At 40.0% G+C, this 6,409-nt stretch overlaps 1 long non-coding RNA gene across 1 annotated transcript; it reads right to left on the reverse strand.

Annotated features, from left to right (window-relative positions):
• Positions 1-378: 378 nt before the first annotated feature.
• LOC146170752 (uncharacterized) lies at positions 379-6,165 on the reverse strand. The gene is made up of 3 exons (XR_014703118.1): positions 5,806-6,165; positions 5,030-5,078; positions 379-2,031 (listed from the first exon to the last, which is right to left on the reverse strand). It is a non-coding gene; the product is annotated as an uncharacterized LOC146170752 (long non-coding RNA).
• Positions 6,166-6,409: the final 244 nt, after the last annotated feature.

Genomic DNA, 6,409 nt, shown 5'->3' on the forward strand with positions numbered 1-6,409 from the left:
AGCCATGGGTGAAAGTGTCAGTATGCAGGTGGCGAGCTACCCTAAACATGTTATGGTTTCCGTTGCTGAAAGCCTGCTTCGCAGAAAGAAATTTGCGGCACGCATGAGTGACGAACAGCGAGCGGATGAGAAGAAAAGGAGGAAAGAAGGAATAAAGAAAAAGTAGTCGTCATTCCCTACCTGCATAAGGTTTCTCATAACTTAAGGAATGTGGGGCAATGTTCTGGCGTAAATGTCCTGTTTACTGCACCAAAAATGCTTTTGAGTTTGTGCAGAAAAACCTGTCCTATGCAAACGCTGCAGGCTAGGTGTCCGATTAAACACAGATACCCTTACGTGTCCTGCAGGGGGGGGGGGGGGTTGTTTATAAAATTCCACTTTCATGTGGAAGACACTACGTTGGTAAGACTGGCTGATGTTTAAACGTGCGTCTTCTGGGACCCAATAAAAAGTTGGCAGCATTGCTACAGACTGCCATCTCGCTGCGCACTGCAGAAGATGTGATGCGGAACCACCTTGTCATCCCGTTCGAAAAGACGATCATCATGTATCGAGATCGTAACGAGCCGACAAGGGAGATAACAGAAGCACTGGAGATAGCTCGTACAGGGGATAAATATGTCAGCAAGGCGTCTGTTGCACTGCCATGAGAAGAGCTTGAATTCTTGGCTTAGCATGTGGCTGTATGATAGTAATGGTTTGTTTTCTCATTCATTGCCGATCCCGAAGTGTATATATATGTGATCATTTCTGCAATAAACCCTCAGTTGAAAGCTAGTGCTTGTTCTGTCTTGTCGTCGTCTCCGTTTCTGTTCCCGCGCTATGCTCTTTGATTTACAATGTCTAACCAACACGCCCAGTCTTATTCACTTCTAGGACACTGTTTTTAAAAAGCTTGATACCTTGCGACACCTTGGTGTATATTATATTGACTGGTGTGGACTGAACAGTGTTGACTAGAAAACAGTTTTGCCTATAACTCGAGTGGGATAAATAAAAGGCCTTTTATAAGAATTGTATGCCTTCTTCCAGATTGTTTTCATGTATGTAATGGTCAGTGTAGAGAAAAAAGTGCAGGCATATAGTCGACTATACATTTGTCATTTGCTAATCCTACACAGGTGACCACAAGCATCAATCAACTGTTATTGCTGATTTTTTTGCTCGATTGCAGTGTCAACAAATAGCTAACATTATATCTGTGCCCAGATATTGCCGAGTTGGGTGCCCTCCTAAAATTTAGGATGTGAAGCTTATTTCCAGAAATTTAACATACCATCAAAATCTGGCTAGCATTAGTGTAGACCTGAAAGGCTGTTGTGGAGACCGGCTGAATAAAGCTAAATGTCACAAGGAAAAGCACAACATTGCTAGAAGAAAAATAAATGTTGTGGAAACCAAAATGTTAAATGCGCAGTCGGATCTATAATTATACAAACCACAACTCAGTAATAAAACCATTTGTTACATTTCACCTAATGACTCTTAGGAGATACCTTGCACATACTTCAGCACGTCACTGAAGCATTCATGTATGGAGCCAAGTAACTATCACATCTTCCCTACAAAACTCATTAATTTCAAATACAAGAGGCATGGTCTACAGTATTTTCCAGGTACCTGTACATTTCAAACTCATGCAGTTAATAGTTGGTGAGATAAACATGCTGTGACATTTACAACCAACACAAAAACAATTTTCAGATACATCACATATGAAATGAGGTTTTGTTTATGTTAACCACCACAATATAAATAGATTTGCTTCAGAATGATTTTTTTTTTCACTATTATTTTTCCATTATTAAAAGAAATAATGCAGACAGACCAAGGCAGCTGTCCATTCATACTAGCATCGTTAGCAGTGTTTAGGGTATGACCTTAATCGTGCATCCCTGAACGTGTGATGGCTTGCAGAAGGGCACTGCAGTGTGCTTGCTGGTAGATGATTTAGTGCGTCCCTCATTTGTGCTGTGGTGTGTAGGAGCAGCAGGTAGGTTCCAGGCATTGGCCAGTCAAGTGCTCAGGTAACTGCATATATAAAGAGGGGAAAAATCAACAAGTGAGACCAAGCACACAATTCCTTTCCCAGTAATGAAAACAGACAGTTATAAATTCAGTAGCTACAATCAAACAAGAGGATTCTGGGCAAGCAATATTAACAAGACTGCTCACATCATGATAAAAAAATGCTAGACTTCAGCCTCAATACAATGTACTGTGTTTGCCAGAAAGTAACCAGCCGGCATGGTTTACTTCTCGCTCGTATAGGAGAGACTTTACAGTTTGCCTAAAGATGAAAAGGTCATGAAAGGCAGTTAAGGCTTTTCCTTGCCTTCAAAGGTTTAGAATGGGAGGTGGCATAAGCACATCACAATATGATGATAGGCAAACTTCGAAGCCTGGTTCCTAGAAAACATTTCTAACATCCCACAAGTCTCAAATGAGGCTATTTTTAATATTTTTTTTTTTACTCCATGAATATGAGGCACACCTACCTTAAGATTAGAAAATGGATAAGACAATTGGTGTTCTAAATGTGTATGAATGTTTCTGTTATGCATAAAATTAAAGCACATGAAACATTTTCCCAATTATTGCATGTTTGAACAGAGAAGGTTGCTTCAAAACTCAAAAGAAAAATTACCCCATCGCCCCGTAAATTCCTCCATAAATTGTATTAAGTTTCACGAACTAGTCTCCTGGAGGAGATGAATAAAGAGTCTAAGTGAACGCATTGCATTATTCTGCTTCGAACAATGTTATCAAAAATGAAACATACGGCTTATCAAGCATCGTCACAACTCTTTGAATAAAGGTGCAAAATTAGCAAACAATGCCCATTTCTAAAATTTTAGGTTTATGTTAAGGCTGAGACCTGCACTGTGAAGAGGCAGGATATGTGATTACATTATTATAAACAACTGCTGGTTTGTTACATAAGCAGAATGTAGCGGTATAGCCATTTGTGGGTGCAGGGCGTGAAGTGACGCCCATAGGAATGCACGTAAACTATTGGTTTGAAATTTCCAAGTCTCAGACTGCAACTATGGCACATATATAGCAGTTTTCTTCATTTATCATAACTAGGTGCATTCTAGAGCAAAAAAAAGGGTTGTGCAAGATGTAATTTCAAAGCCAGTATTTTTAAATAACTCCAACAGGAACTTGTCCCATTTATTTCACACATCTACATTTTGTTCAAATTTCTCAAAAAAGGCAACCTGATTTCCTTATCTTGTAGCACTTCTAATGGGCAAAACTGAACAGGAAATTAAGAAATAGTGTGGAAATGCCTGCTCTACGAAGAAATAAATAAATTTAACTAATGGGAGCAAAAAGATCCCCAACATGTATTTCATGAGAAATGCCTGTTACAAAAGGAAAGTAAATCAAGTATGCCCACAGGGGAAAGACAAAGCAACAATCTGGGTATGCGAAAGTCATCATTGATGCACTGTGAAAAAAAATATTATATATATATATATATATATATATATATACTGAAAACTGTCCTTACAACTGGATATCTAAGAGTGGTGCTGCGAGCGGCTATCCACACCCATGGATAGTGGCACCGCCACAGCCTGCGTTTGTCACAGATCAGCCTTGGCTTAAAATAGCATAATCATGTATGCTTTCTCTTTATGTTAAAGGTAGCAGGGTTAGCGTATTGGTAATATTCTGAAGAGCAGGAAGTCTTGTATGTTGATTTGGTGCCTTCACTTTACGCCCTTCTCCCAATGCTCGGAAAAAAGAAAAAAAAGTTTCAGCTTTGATAACCGTACTGGAAACAATACAATGCAACATGTTTTCTCACATTCTTTCTCATCTTTTAGAAACTTGATCGTTAATTTTAAAAGTTAGGACTGAGGTTCTTTCCTTTAATTCCTGAATAAGACTACTATGTTGAAATGCACCGAATTTAGGACAGTGTTTAATGTGCTGCATTCTGTATATGCAAAAAAAAAAAAAAGATATTCGCAAACATTTCGCTATCAAGTGGTTATGCATTCTGCACAGGTACGCCTTACAGTCACAGTGAAAAAAAAAATTAAAATGGCCTTGTTTCACACTTGTGGACATCTGAATTTTTTTTTCTAAGTGGTGACTTTCTCACAGTATCAGAAATATGCCTGACATTCTACACTCTCTCCCTTTTGCTCCAAGCACATAAAATATATTGATTAATCAGTGCCTGCATACCTCAATCCAAATTGATTTTAAAGTTGCAAAAATAGTGCATGCACCGAAATGCTGCTTATCCCAAGATGTCGGTCACACTTCTCCTTCTGAAATACTAGCAATAGCACAAAACTAATTTCACTGCTGGTGTATTCAGTTGTGTGTGCACAATATTAAGGCAACCAAAAAACTGCGCAAATAAAGGCCTCTAAGATCAAACTAGCTGCAAGCGCAGCGAACATGAAAGACATTAAGGAAGCGAAATGACTTTTTCATTTCTGGTTTGAAATTGTTTACTACTGCACCATTTTAAAGCTTCCATCAAAAGCCACGACACAAAGTATCAACGAATGCAACTGCCCATTACTGTTAACTGCCCACCTGTGATGTGAACAACACTAAGATACGCACAATTCATAAAAAATACAAAAATCTTATTTAGTAATGAAAGCAATCACTCTTGTAATGCATATTTGACTACGTGTGGTCACTCAAATAATTCTTTCGAATCACCATCTACTGCTAAACACCTAACGGCTGAGTAGTACACGAGTTTGTACCTTGGCGTCAGCCGACCATGTTTTACAGAGAGGAATATTTTTTTTGTACTTTCACACAAGCACCAAGACTAAATGCAGCGACCAATGTGAAACATGCACAACACCGCAATAACCTGCTTTTTGCGCGCTGTTTCTACTCATCGCATTAATGCATCCACCTGTTAGAAAAAAAGGCGAGTTTAAAACAGACTAAGAAAATACTCATCTAAATGTTGAGAACCACAATGGTTATACTAAGAGATGAATAAATGGCAAAATAAAAGCTTATTCGTTCACTCACTTACCTCGAAAAGGATCACACAGGTCACAGCTCGTTTGGGGTACTGATCACATCTGTTAGAAAAACAAAGGGGAGGGATATGGAAAAGGAAACACTCAACGCACATTACAAGTTACAAAAAAAAAAAAAACGAATAAAGAATAAGACAATAACAAAGATAACTTGATTAAAGTTTCATACTTTCTCTCGCACTTTCGCACATTTTCTTCGTAGAGCGTCAGCTCCAGTTGACACCGCACTGCGCACTACTTCGCCTTTCTTCCAGCGCCCGCTCCCATTGACGACGCACTGCTGCTCTGAGTACCGTGATCGCGCACTCTCACACCAAAACATGGACGCTTTATTCGCTGCGCACTAGGCCCATTCAAAAAGAAAAAAAAAAAACACCCGAAATAAGGCAAACACGGACGGCCCGGCGCCGCCACGTCGAAGGCACGCTGCAGGTGGGGGGTTGTCGGTTTACATGTTCCCAGGCGCACTCACGGGACGGGACGCTCACGTGTGGTTCAAGGTTCACACCGCCGCAGCCAAGGCGGGAATTCCCGGCGCAATAATTCACCGCGCTAACACATCCAATACACACCCGTCAAGATTATATCACGAGATATACGCCATAACATAACTTTTTCGCGGTTAGGGTCGAACTTGCACATGAAAAGCGACAGCTTCCGAAGAGTTGTATTACGAAGAGACTTTGAGACCACACGCAACAATATTAAGAGCGCGTACCTCATTCAATAGCAATATTAAACAAACAATAATTTCAAGCAGCGTACTCACATTTTCAAGCAATCACGCCAGTCCATTTCCTTCTTCCGTGTTGAAGCCGGCGTTGCCACGGTACGGTGCAAGCGGTGTATGACAGTGAATCTATTTACCACTACTTCACGTAATTCAGAACACCTATCGAAGTGCACATGTCACACATCAATTCTGCAGCCCATTCAAAGAACCACAGCACAAAAAAAGCAGCACAACGCAAGGAAACAGCGTCCACAATCGCACCGCACGACCACAAAGGCAGCATGATGACATCGCACCTCTCCGCCACTGATGACTTCGGATTGGTTCGGATTGACCTATCAATGGCTTTTGTGGCTTTTTTAACTATCGCCTCCCTATACGAAGTTTCGGTTTCGGAAGCCAGTTTAGTTTCTTTCTTTCTTTCTTTCTTTCTTTCTTTCTTTCTTTCTTTCTTTCTTTCTTTCTTTCTTTCTTTCTTTCTTTTTATGAAAAGGCAGCGCACAGTTTGAGTCCAGGGCTCATTTATGTAACCCCCTCCCCTCTATAATGTCTTGGCGATTGATGGTATGGCAAATAAATAAACAAAAACAAAATTGAGTAGCAATGTAATCAGGAGTATTGAATACTTCAATATTCCTAT

This window comes from Amblyomma maculatum, unplaced genomic scaffold, assembly GCF_055883805.1.
Source record: "Amblyomma maculatum isolate TAMU_Amacu unplaced genomic scaffold, ASM5588380v1 scaffold_54, whole genome shotgun sequence".
NCBI classification, from domain to species: domain Eukaryota; kingdom Metazoa; phylum Arthropoda; class Arachnida; order Ixodida; family Ixodidae; genus Amblyomma; species Amblyomma maculatum.